Source organism: Natrix helvetica, assembly GCF_964273705.1.
Source record: "Natrix helvetica genome assembly, chromosome: 8".
In the NCBI taxonomy this organism is placed as follows: Eukaryota; Metazoa; Chordata; class Lepidosauria; order Squamata; family Natricidae; genus Natrix; species Natrix helvetica.
This window is the reverse complement of record NC_138559.1, coordinates 12,639,672-12,653,378: the sequence shown is the minus strand read 5'-3', so window position 1 is coordinate 12,653,378 and position 13,707 is coordinate 12,639,672. Positions and strand designations below refer to the sequence as shown.

Below are 13,707 nucleotides of genomic sequence, written 5' to 3'. Positions count from 1 at the left end.
TGTCACTTTTCAGTTTCCCTGCAGAGAATTCATTTCATTACAAAAACAGAGATCCCCCTGAATGCTATTAAATAACTGACCCATCACTTCATGTAAGCATTTGTTTCACTCCATTATTCATAACACTCAAGACAACTAAAACTAGTAAAACTCACACACGCACAAAAAAATCAGAAACAGAGAAAATAAGTTCGGAAAGGCAACAGCCAACTGTCAAGTGCAAAGGAAGACCAAGTAAAAATTCTGACCATCAAGATGTAGTTGGAATTAAACACAGGTCTTGAGTCAGCTTGCACAGAGTTGCTGTTACTCATGCTGGAATAAGATTCATCTACAAGTACGGGTAAATTTTATGCCACAAATAAAGGAGGGCCATATGACAGAAGGCATCATATCTGCTATTTGTTCCATCAGATTATGAAACCCCCCCAAAAAATGTTGAAAATAAACCTGCCTCCTAAATCTGTTCCCTTCATATCAGCTTTGAACATATGTGTCTGTAGAGTACATATTATTTTATGTAGCTAACTTAACCTAGCTGTTTTGTATGCAGATTCTTCTTATTCATTTCTCTTTTTTTCCCCCTAGGCAATGTTATGGAGTCAACACACTTTGCTACGCACTCTATGAAACAACATGTTATTTTAAAGCAATTATGCCCTGACATATGTTGTTTTTTATATAACATTTCCTTTAAAATGCAGGAATGCTTATATAACCCTCTTTAAAGTACACCAGCTTAATCATACTTTTACCAGTGGGAGAATGATGGGTGACAACAGATTCCAATCATGGCTAATATCTATGCTGGGTCAACATTTGCTTTAGTGAATGTCACTATTTTCATTTTAAAAAAGCTTTTTCTGAGGGTGGGGTACAATACACTTGGCAACCACTGCGCCATACAGCTGAAAAGTAATTGAATAGAGAGATCCAAAATCAATAGCGACTATACTTTGCAGGCAGAATTTCTGTTCGGTCCATTCTGTATTACTGCTGTGTTATCGGCCTCTATGATTCCTTCTCTTGCGACCACAGTTGAAACCAAAATTTCCATTGCTAAGTAAGGCAGTTATTAAGTGACTTTTGTCCCATTTTGCAACCTTTCTTGCCATAGTTTTTTCAGTGAATCACTGCAGTGGTCAAGTTAATAACACAGTTGTCCAGTCCATCGGGCTTCCCTATTGACATTGCTTGTTAGGGGGGGGGGGTCACCAAAAGTGATCACATGACCCCAGAGCATTGCAATCATCATAAATGACATGCCAGTTGCCAAGAGTCCAACTCTTTTTAAAAAAATATATTTTTATTATTTTTACATTTAAAACAATGCAATACCGCGGAGTCGGAGTGACCATACATTCACATTATGTACAGCTAGTTTCAACCATTAACAATTAATCTACTTAATACATTGTCTATCCTTCTGTCCAATCACAATATATACATTTGTTCCAGTCTTGTCATCTTGTCTTATACCAATCATAAAATCTGTTCCATACCTCAAAATATTCTGATTCCCCTTTATTTTTAAGTTCAAGAGTGAGCCTATCTGCACAGGCCAACACTTTTCTGATTATATCTAGCTCTGATGGTGTATTTTCTTTTTTCCAATACTGTGCATAGGTTATGCGCGCTGCAGTTAGTATATGTATAATTAAATAAAGTGTATCTTTCTTAAACCCCAAATTGTTGGAAGTTTAAAAAAACACCAGGCACTTTCTACCATATGTGGTGGACGTGCAATGTGGCAAACAAATATTGGAAAATGATTCAATCATGGTTAGAAGAAATGGTGGGAGAACAAATTATGTTTAAACCAGAAACTTTTCTCCTAGGCATAATACTGGAGGGGTTTAAGAAAGAGCCAAGAGTCCAACTCTTGATCACATGACTAAGGGGATGTTATAACAGTAGTAAGTGTGAAAAACAGCCATAAGTCATTTTTTTCAATGCCATTGTAACTTTGAACAATTGATTGTAAATCAACGATTACTTGTACATCTCAAGGGATAAGATAATAACAGAACAAAATATATTCTCCCTCCTCCCACTTCAATTTTCTTTCTTTTCCCCCCAACAATCACGTTATATTCCCTTTAACAATGTTAATATGCTCCATTCTACTTAGATATGCTCCTTACCTAATGTTGTTTTTTTTAATTTTAACTAAAGGAGCAGCTGCCTGCAAGACATTTTCCTTTATCCCCCTTCCCTCTGGATACTCTTTTGTTCCTCACGTTTCGCTGTTTATCTGTGAATTTTTATTTGTGTTTTTGCAGAGGGATTTCTTTGCTTAAATCAATCAACAAAGTAATCTGCACTTCTAAATTCCATCAAGGGCTATCCCTCTGAAGCCTGGGAAGCTTGAGAAGGCTGCTGGAAAGATTAAAATGTTAAACCTTTATGGGGTGGGGGATTTTTTAATTTTTTTTAAGTTTGTACAATGAAGTTTCTACAGTGTCATGCAGAAAATGTTTGGACACACTTTCTGAGCCAAACAGAAACCTACAGGCCCTCTGAAAATTAGCATGGATAGAATTAGCACACCTCTTTTAACTGTGCACGCAAACATGTTAGTCAGGCCTAAAATGCATCCATTTGAATATAGCTCTCCTATAGCAAATCCACTGGAGAGGCATATTCCCCTTGGTAGGCCTTGCTTTTCCTTTGAATGATTGGAAAGCACAGCTCAGTCCTGTTATTAATAGAACTCCAGAGGCAGCAGTTGAGAAATTCGTTACATACTGACAGCCAGTATGATAGGTTCCACCAAGGTCCTCCGATCCGGCGGGAAAATACTGAATGGTGATTGGCCGAGCTGTTTGACAGCTCCCTATAAAAGAGCTGGATTGGGCATAGTTTATTCCAATAAAGAGCTGCTTGTTTGTCACTGAAGTCTGCCTCATCCATTCACCCAATCTAACAAAATGTCTGCCACAACAGATAAGAACTGAAACCCTTTAGAGCAGCAGAAGCCCAAGAAGTTGAAAGACTAGTGAATCCCCTGCCCCAAAAGGGCCTTTTTGACCTGGATGACTGACAATCTCCACAGTTAATGAATTTCTAAATCAGTGGTTCTCAACCTTCCCAATGCCGCGACCCTTTAATACAGTTCCTCATGTTGTGGTGACCCCCAACCATAAAATCGGTTTCTCGGGTTCCTAAGACCATCAAAAATACGCGTTTTCCAATGGTCTTAGGTGACCCCTGTGAAAGGGTCATTCGACCCCCAGAGGGCTCCCGACCCACAGGTTGAGAACCACTGATCTAAATGATCTACTAATTAATGAAGCAATAGTTAGTAATACAGTAATTCAAAGGAGGAGGAGGAGGAGGACTCATTCTTTACTACCTATACCAGGGGTGTCAAACTCAAGGCCTGAATCCAGCCCCATGGAGTGCTTAGACCTGGCCTGAGGGACCACCCTGGAAAAAGCATAGGACTGGCCCGTGGTGTCTCTGCCAGCCAAATTGCCGCCCTCCCAAGCTCCATTTTCACTGTCAGAGGTTGCAGGAGGATGTTGCAATTGAAAATGGAGCGTGGGAGTCTTTTTTTGTGTGTGTGCTGGCAAAGCAGTTGGGCCACCACGGGCATCTCCAAAACAAATGATGTCAAACTGGCCATGTCCCCTACAACTCTGATGTGGCCCTCAATGAAATTGAGTTTGACACCCCTGACCTATACTAGTAGCATATCATTTTTTAAAATTAATTCTTACATCTGATTTGAATTAAAACAGAAACTGAGTATTTTCTGATTTATGAGTCAGATATAATCAGAAACTATATATTTCCATTTCCACTAAGTAAACAAGGTGAATTTTAGCAAACATTGGCCCTTCTTACAGAACATAACCCAATTAGACATTTGGATGTAAAAATTACATTTATGTAATGCATGATATGTAAACTCAATAGACCGCAACTGGCAAATTGCTACATGTTACAGAAGAGAGTAAAGTAAGGTTTCAGAAAAATGTAGTAAGCTTCATCCTACAGTGTTGGGGCAGAAAACATAGTTAAAAGTTTTTAAATTATGTGTGGTTTTTTTTTAACTTGAGTGTTCAATATTTTATCTTAGTTTAAAATTTGAAAAAAAAGACAGTGACCTTATGCTTTTTCAGAATCATAAAACCTCTCTGCTAATCTGATTTTATTATTAAAACTTCCCATGTGGGAGAAATGGTTTTAACTGCATTAAACTCCATTAAATTTTCCCAATTTTTATCATCTGCAATTTTATTCTCAATATGGAACAAAAGTAAAGCTTTTGAGAGGAATTTCTTGTAGTTTAATTATTTTCTAAAAATAAGAACCTAGTTTCAATACAACAAATTAAGAAAAAAAATATAGTGTATTGTTTGTTAATATATGTTTTGTTGGTCATATGTGGTTTGGTATCTGATTCCATTTTGACAACTTCTGAAATCAAGAGTTAACTCTAGTTGAGAACCATAGATCTAGTACATTTGTCACCAAAATACTTTATAAATTGAAAAATCATTTTTTACTTTTTTCCCTCGTTGGTTCCAAACTGACTCTAAATAATGTATCCTTGTGTTCAGCAGAAGAATCCAGTTTCTATAGCTAATATTAATAAAATGAAGACCTTCTCAACAATTGGCTATAGTCAATGGCTATTGAGAAGAGATTGCATTGGCTGCTACTACAGATGTACATCTTATGCATTCAGAGTGTTGGGGGGGGGGGTTCATATTGGATCACTGCATGTTTGCTTTTACAGTTTAGTTGATATCACTCCTTGTAGCTGTTGATAGTCCTCTGCATCTGAATTTTCTATACTCAAATTCTCAGAACACATTAACCAGTGTGATGAAAATAACAAATAACAATTGCAACAAGTCAAGAGTGTCTTAAAACCATTTCAATGCAGTATCATACAGACTGTTTGAGTGTTTCGCTTTGTACTTATGACACTATTAACTATTTCAGATAGAAAGAGAGAAATTGTCATTTATTTTTTTTACTACAGGATATCCAGCTTGGCCTAGTATTCAAATTGTATTTTAGAGATGGCTGTCCAAAATAGCAGCTGTGTTCTTAAATTTGGCGGGCTTCATAAATTCCTAAAGACTCATTACAGCTCGTGCAAATCTCCATCAGATCCTGATTTTAAAAGTGGGACTTATTTTGACATGTACATTGCAATTTTCTGGGTGACAGTATGGAGGTGGTTTGCCATTGACTTCTGGGATTTTTGTTTTACTTTTCAATTAAGCCAGCAGGCTTAATAACCCCTGGTGATCTCCTGTTCGTGTACTAATGAAGACTGGCATTTGAGCTTCTGAGTCAGGACAAGGTCAGCCAGCTTCTGCCACCTGCTGAAGTAAAAATATCCTTGACTCAAGTCAACTGGCAACTGACTCTATCACATTCTCTTGGCAGTATTTCATTTCAGTCCAATGGTGGTTTAAAGCATGCTACGTCCATGGTCTCTTTGCCAGCTCCAGGCCATTTTTCTCTATCTTAAAATGTTAAGCAGGTTCGGGAAGGGATGCATTGCACCAAGATTATCCTAGACTGGAAAACTGAAATAAAAATTCCAGAAGATAATGTTCTGTATTGCTGCCACAAAACCTGTGCTGGATATGTTCATGTGGTGAATAGGAGTTGCTCTTAAATTTTAATTTATATTAAAATAAAAGTCAGCATGGCTTGGCTCTACTTAGTGAAACTAGTTCACTGATTGCCAGGAGTTTACCAAAATAAATTATTTACAATGTCTCTATGGTCATGGCCAGATGTGCTAGTCGAGTGATTTTCAGGAATAGCCAAGTATCATGCTCTACTTTCCTGGCTAAAACTGAGCTAAAATTTCCCCAAAACTCAGCATAGCTAATAAGAAATATTTGTTATAAAACCAGTACCGAATCTACTTCCAAGAATTGATTGCCATCTAACAGTTAAGGTTGCTGCTCCTAGCTTATATCCCCTTGGGGTTTATGAATATTGACCAGAAATCCAGTATAATAAATAATGTCTAACTCATAATAAAACCTTCCATAAATTTCCCTGTGTTGGCAAGGTTTCCTCTGCAGATACTTATTCTGTCCTCAGATGGTGACCTTCTTATGGTGTATCCACCTCACTAAATATTTAAAAAAATAAACAAAATTGTCATAGCGTAGATATCTTTGGGATTTGTTTCCATTATAAGGTAGTTTCCATAAAATTGGTCAGCATGAACCTTCTTTTTTTTCAAAAATTGCTGGAGCAGCTATCATCATAAATCAGTACAAAAGGGATAACCTGAAAAATATATCGTGCATTTGATTTGATATTGTCCACATGGACATAGAGTGCCCTTTGTGGTGCTGGAATAATTTGGAATCTCCCCTCCAAGGTGGCTGAAGGAATAGCATTAAAATAAATCCAACGCACTTTTGTCTGACTCTGAGGTTATTGCTCTAATACAGACTTGACATTAATTAGCATTAATAGCAAAAGATGTTTGTTAATGGAAAAATGTGTAAATTTGTTCCATAGTGATGGGCTAAGAAATTGAATCAAAGAAATTGAATACCAGGAAAATCTACATAAACTTATTTGTGAATACTTACCTGCTAGAGGTTGCAGAATAGAGCAACAATCTATGCCACAGCTACTCTCCCAAAAGGTAGCATGTTAGTCCCTTAAAATGTGCTCTTGGCCCATCCATTCACCTAACCAATTACATAAATCCCTTCCATAGAGTTTACAAATTATATTTAAGAGGCTTAAGGATCTGTAGTTTTCTTCTATGTTTCAACCTCATTTTCTAAGATTGGGAGAACTATTGCAGTAATCTAGTCTTCTGGGATGTTTCCAGTGTTATTGATGTCATAAATAAGAATGTGGGGATTGGAATGTACCAATCTACATTGGCCTTTATTAATTTTGCTGGCATAAGTTCATTGCTGGGTGCTTTCTTTTTCTTTAGCTTTTTTTCCCATCTATTTCACTTCAGGGAGTGTTATTGGAGGGCAGTTTGGCAAATCTTTAGAAGGCACTCTTAAGAGCAGTGGTCCCCAAACTTGGCAACTTTAAGACTTGTGGACTTCAACTCCCAGAATTCTCCAGCTGACCCTTGAAAATTAGAAGAATTATATAAGGCTTAGAGATGTGATTCCTAAGAATCTACGGGTATACCCCAGGTTAACTGGCTGAGGATTGCTGGGAGTTGACATTAACATTTTTTAAAGTTGCTAAGTTTGAAAAACACTGATCTAGAGGGCCCTGTGTTGGAGATGGCCTTAATGAGCCTTTCAAAAACCCACTTCACACCTTATATTAGCTTCTGCCAAACAGCTGTCTTCATAAGACTCTTCTTTCTACTTAGAAGCCTCTTGTGCCTCTTTTTAGTGTCCATTAAAAACCTCCAGGAACTAGTTGAAGTATTTCCTTTGCAGCAGTTAAAAGTTCTTAATCAGAGTTTTTTTTTTTTTTGCTTTGATTTCTTTGATACTTTCTGTCAAATCATGTCCTTTGTTCCTTTGACTGTAAATTTTAAATTGGTTTGACATACAACAGTGAAACATTTTTCCTTAAGCTCGTAGCCTTCCTGTATGACTCTGGATACAGAGTTAGTTAGTTTGCATTGTAGTGTATTTTTCTCCTTACACAAGCACTCCCAAAACTTTTACCTTTCGTTTGGCTATCAAAAAGGAAGATAGCAAGCATCTTGACTTAAAATATTAGATGGAAACTTACCTTTTCATATTAAAGGTAAGTGATCATACTCAGGCCTAGATATAATTTCCAGAATTTTCCCAAAGTTGATAAGGTAATTACCATTTTAAAAAAAATATATATATCAAAATGAACTGTTTTGGCTATTTGCCTGGATTCTTCTTTCAATCTATATTTGTATTTTCCCAACATTGTTTTGGGAGTTTTCTCTGTATTTAACATCTATTTTGACCCATTCATTTCTCAGAGGAATATTATGTTGATAATCTCTGGTGGTGAAGAATTTTTATTTTGCTAAATAATTATGACTATGCAAGGATCTGCTTGGATTTAACTTTGGGTATACAGTAAATAATTGCAATTCTTTTGTGAAACCATATAATTGGCAATCAAATAAAGTTTATTAGGATTTGTAAAAAAACAGTGCTTTGCATTGAACAGCAAGTTAATATCGTTTTTTACAACAATGACATGATTCTAACAAACAGCTTCACTAAAACATATGAAGAACGGTTGCAGGAACTAGGTATGTCTAGCTTAAGAGAAAGAAGGACTAGGGGAGACATGATAGCAGCCTTCCAATATCTCAGGGGTTGCCACAAAGAAGATGGAGTCAAACTAATCTCCAAGGCACCTGAGGGTAGAACAAGAAGCAATGGGTGGAAACTAATCAAGGAGAGAAGCAACTTAGAACTGAGGAGAAACTTCCTGACAGTTAGAACAATTAATCAGTGGAACAGAAGTTGCCTCCAGAAGTTGTGAATGCCCCAACACTGGAAGTCTTTAAGAAGATGTTGGATAGCCATTTGCCTGGAACGGTATAGGGTTTCCTGCCTAGGCAGGGGGTTGGACTAGAAGACCTCCAAGGTCCCTTCCAACTCTACTATTGTATTGTATTGTAAGAAAGGTTTGCTTTAAATTCTTTACCTTCTCAATGCTATTAACATTCCCATTCATGGCTCACCTGACCTTAAATAAGAAGATGTGGACAATTTATCCTTGGTTCCATATTTTCCATCAAGACATTCCACGGATTACACCTTTGTGCTGATTCCTCTCTTTAAGTTTTGCTCCAGTGCTTAATTGGTTTCCTAGCTGGAACCCAATTTGTCCCTTGACTTCCATCTCCTGGCTCATTTCACTTCAAGCTCATTTTAGATTTAATTGTTGTACCCAAATCTGTCTTCTGGTTTCCAGAAAATGTTATTCTCTGCTGAAAGAGGGATTCCCCCCCCCACACACACAAAGTATGTTTACTTCATTGCACAGTTTGTTTTATCATTGCAAGGTAGGAAAGGATGTTAATGTTGATATGTTGCCTACCATACATTTCTCCATCATTTTTCCACCTCCCCAAGCTGCCTGAACTTATGAAGTCTTCCAGTGGCAACTAATACATGTGTGGAAAACCAAGGATGATGTACACCAATGAAAGAAGGATTTGGCAATGAAGAACAGGACACTGAGTCACTTGCAAGAACTTCATATATGGGATTTTCATTGGATTTTCACTGGATGCATTGAACATAAATGAGAAGCCAGTTATTTGCCGGTAATGGCATCTGGCTTAGCTGTGACAAGTGACCGAGAGAGGAATAGCATCGAAGAAGCCCCCATATGATAATGTGGATCTAGAACATTTAGGCCAAATGACACAGGAAGTCTACCTGTTCCTTCCTTTCACTTAAGCCTGGAGTTTCTTTCAATGACTTGCTGCTGTCTTAACTGGTAATTTGATGGAGGCCCTGTTTGACAGCTGTAAAGGCTTTTCAAAGGCTCAAGTCAAGAGAGAATCAATTCTACTATATTTTCTTTGAAAAGCTGGCTCTCACTTAATCCTTTAACCTAATTTGAAGTTTTTAATCTTATAGACTAGAAGGCAACATGAGCAGGGATGAATATTAAAAGCATATTATCTGATGTGTGATTGAAAGCTTTTCTCCAATTCTTCATTTAAAGCTTCAATAGCAATGCAAACGGGATAAGCGGATTTCCTTGATTTAGGCTGCTCTTTCCAATAGATAAATTAACTGGGCCTGGTGTGAGCTTTCTCTGTGTGCAGCTGGAAAAGAAAGACTAACTCTGCCAAACTCAGTCAAGTGACACCAGCGTAAAAAGATGCTTCATGTTGCTTAATGATCATGAAAACATGCTCCAGCAGGATTTCCAAGCTTTTATTCCATAGCATAAAGAGGATTACTCCTGTGAGAAAGAATTAAACATGCAAACAATATTTCATAATTCAAAGACCTGAAGGCATTTGATAAAGGAATTTGTGCTGTAGGAAGAAACTGCTTGAAAAACCCAAACATTTGGTGATTGCTTTGAGGTACGGGAGGCATTGGAAATGAATTGTGTGTGTTAGTCACACTCCTTTGTGTAGTTCTGTATGCAATACATATAAAGAAAATAACTGAGTCCCCTACAAACCAATTTACATCGTTAGAAAGGGGTCATATGCTCAATCAGAGCACTATCCTATGTCACTCAGTATGGCTAATACCAACCTTCTTCAATATATTGTCTTCTTGATAATTTTCTTCCAACATAGGTTTTGATTACAGCTGACTGAGTATCTAAATACTGTGATCCCAATACATCTGGTTAGCATGAATTCAGCAAGTTTGATTCCTACTAAACAGCAACAGAGCACTAGCAATTTAGTTCCCTTTTTCCCACCAGCCCAGTGGGGAAATATAACAGAATAAATATAACAGAATAATACAGTTGTAAAGGACCTTGGAGTTTTCTAATCCAAGCAGAAAACCATTTACCATTCAAGTGATGGAGTACCCACAACCCACAACTTCTGAAGGCAAGCTCTTCCACTCGTTAATTGTTCTCACTGTCAGGAAATTTCTCCTTGGTTCTAGGTTGCTTCTCTCCTTGATTAGTTTCCATCCATTGTTTCTTATCTTGCCTTCTGGAGCCTAGGAAAATAAGTTGAACCCCTCTTTTTTTGTGTCAGCCCCTCAAACACTGCTATCCTGCCATCCCAAGTCGTTCTTTTCATTCAACAAAATGTTAGATATTGAAATGTCGGAATCTTTTTCCCAGCCTCCCAAGCCTATACAACAGCATGGAGTTCATAGTGGTTGGGCCATCAAATTGTTAATTGTCCTTGCTTAGCTTCTGAGATCAACCAAGGTTTTCCCCTCTGACTTAGCTGGAGATAGAAAGCTTTTTCCAGTGGAGTTCTCCAAGTTTCAAGCTGTGCATCTCAATCTTGAAGTAGCATCCTTAAGAAATGAAACCACCAATCACAAATAGGCAGGATTGAACTCACAGCTTCTACATTCTTGTGGCATTAACTTCAAGAGCCCCCCAGAGGTTTTTTTTGTTTTTTTAAGGTGACCCATAGAGTTTCCTTCTAAATTACCACCATTTAAATTCAACCAGCCTTTTAACAATCTGGTTAACAGAACTTTGGCTACTTTTCCAAGGAAGTATAAAGGGCTATAAATACAGACTATAGAGGTTATAAATCAGGCATGAATTGCTCTAATCTTTGCTAACGGTTTGGACACGGGAGCGCTTGTGCATGGTGTTTCTACTGCATGTACAGAGCGTCCGTGATGACGTCTGGGTGGGTGGGTGGGTGGAGCCTCCCGCCCCTGCCACTACCAGTTCACCCAAACCAGGGCCAACTGGCAAAATACCAACTCTGCTATAAATAAAAAGTACAGGCAACCCAATTGATATAAAGCTAATACTGATAGTTGTGCATTACTACTATTAAAGGGAGGTGGTGGCTCAGTGGCTAAGATGTTGAGCTTGTTGATCAGAAAGGTCAGCAGTTCAGTGGTTCGAATCCCTAGTGCCACGTAACAGAGTGAGCTCCCGTTACTTGTCCCAGCTTCTGCCAACCTAGCAGTTTGAAAGCCTGTAAAAATGCAGTTAGAAATATGGGGACCACCTTTGGTAGGAAGGTAACAGTGCTCCGTGCGCCTTTGGCGTTTAGTCATTCTGGCCACATGACCACAGAGACATCTTTGGACAGTGCTGGCACTTTGTCTTTGAAACAGATGAGCACCGCCCCCTAGAGTCGGGAACGATTAGCACATATGTGCAAGGGGAACCTTTACCTTTACCTATTACTACTGTTACCAGTTATTATAATCATATTTTATATTTTAAAAATAATATTTATAAAGGTGTTAAACAAAACTTATTAATTTCACCTTATAAAAAATTGATATGACATTTGTAATAATAAGAATAATAGTCATATTCATGAGAATTATCAGAATACTGAGGATAATTGTACACATCATAATAATAATATAGATACCAGTAATTATTATGCATATCTTTCCTTGTTTCCCCCTATATATTCTGCCTCTATTGTTCACTCTGGCCCAAGATACTTCTCCGTCTGGACCCAAAATATTCACTTTAGCTTATATCTCTTAAAATTGTTTACTCAACCCTTAATTATATAAGAGCACAAGATGTGGCAGTACATAAATGAAAAATATAATTTTAAAAAGCATACACGATTTCATTGCCAGTTCTCTATATTCCTGTTAACACAGCATTTCAATTAAGACCAATTTCTGGATTTGATCCTGGACTCTCAGCTACTGATTTCTATAGAAACATCACAGTGGCATTATGCTATCTAAAGAGAGCATGTTAGGTTACGGGCATGAACTCCTGTTCAGGGGGTGCATTGCTAGCTTCTGAAACAGTTCTAAAATTCCTTCTGGGAGAAGAATTCTAAATAAATGTCCCAATCATTATTTTATTTTCTTAACATTAGAGCTCTCTGATCCTGCATAGTAAAGTGGGATAAAATGCCCTATTTTCCCAATTAATTTATGTAATGTTGCTTAACAGTGCCCATTTGCTATGCAGTTCTTTTTTTTTTTTTAGAGATAGATATTTTCCAACAGTTTCTAATCCAGGGATTAGGAGGCAGCGCAGCAGAGTGGGAGGGGGGGTGAGAAATGAAGAAAAAAGTAGCCCGCTTGCATTTTGGATCAACATTAAATTGATACCCTCATACAAAAAAGAAATCCAGAAGACACTGCAGCAAAATAAAAAATTTAGATGCTCCTCTGTTTAGTCATCAAGTTTTTGTCCCTTCAGGCTAGAACATTGAAACTATATAGTGTGGACACTGCCTTATGGTGCAGATCTTTGCAACACAATAAACCATTTTATAGGTGCATAAATGTACCTTATAAAACTAGAACATGAGCAGACTCCCTGTGAGATCTGATACCTCTCCCTTTCTGCTGCCTACTGTGGCAATGTGGATGTGATTAATGTCGGAAAATCCTACATAGACACAGGGTGAGGCACAAAAATTAATAAGATTTCTTTTAATGACTTGGCAGCATTGAAAACACCAGAGATCTTAAGGCTTTCTCTGCATACAGGAAAAGAAATAAAAGCATTATGTCTAATGTGGTTTTTTAAGCTGACGATTACAGGATCTGCAGTATTGCTGGTTGGATTATCATTCTATGCAATGGATACTCATCACCCAATGTGAATATTATTCTAACATATGATGTAATATAATCGTAGTCTGTCCTTGGCCTAGATTATATTTATATATTTTTTTTATTCCAGCCACACAGGAAGAGACAGCTGAGCTATGCCTAGCTTAATTGCCTCCAGAGGTTTTAGGTGCTCAAACACTGGAGGTTTTTAAGAAGAGATTGGACAAGTATTTGTCTGAAATGGCGTAGGGTTTTCTGCTTGAGCATGGGTTGGACTAGAAGACCTCCAAGGTCTCTTCCAACTCTGCTACTCTGTTATGAGATGAGATGACTAAAGAGTATATGAGAAGATCCAGTCATTGTAAACAGTAATCTCTTTGGCCATTTGAAGTTTCACATGCTTAAATCTGAAAGAGGGTGACCAGTAATTCTCTCACGGAGCTTTCAAAATCAAGATTTCCTCCTCATCCATCCCAAATGATGATGTTTGAGATGTGGATAGCCAGGAACTCCACAGAGTGATTGAAAGACCTTGCCTAACTCTGAGCAAGAGGAGACATGCCAG

At 37.7% G+C, this 13,707-nt stretch overlaps 1 long non-coding RNA gene across 5 annotated transcripts in view; it reads left to right on the top strand.

Annotated features, from left to right (window-relative positions):
* The window catches only part of LOC309396084, a 415,466-nt gene that overhangs the window by 140,396 nt on the left and 261,363 nt on the right, over nucleotides 1-13,707 (top strand). The window lies entirely within an intron of this gene.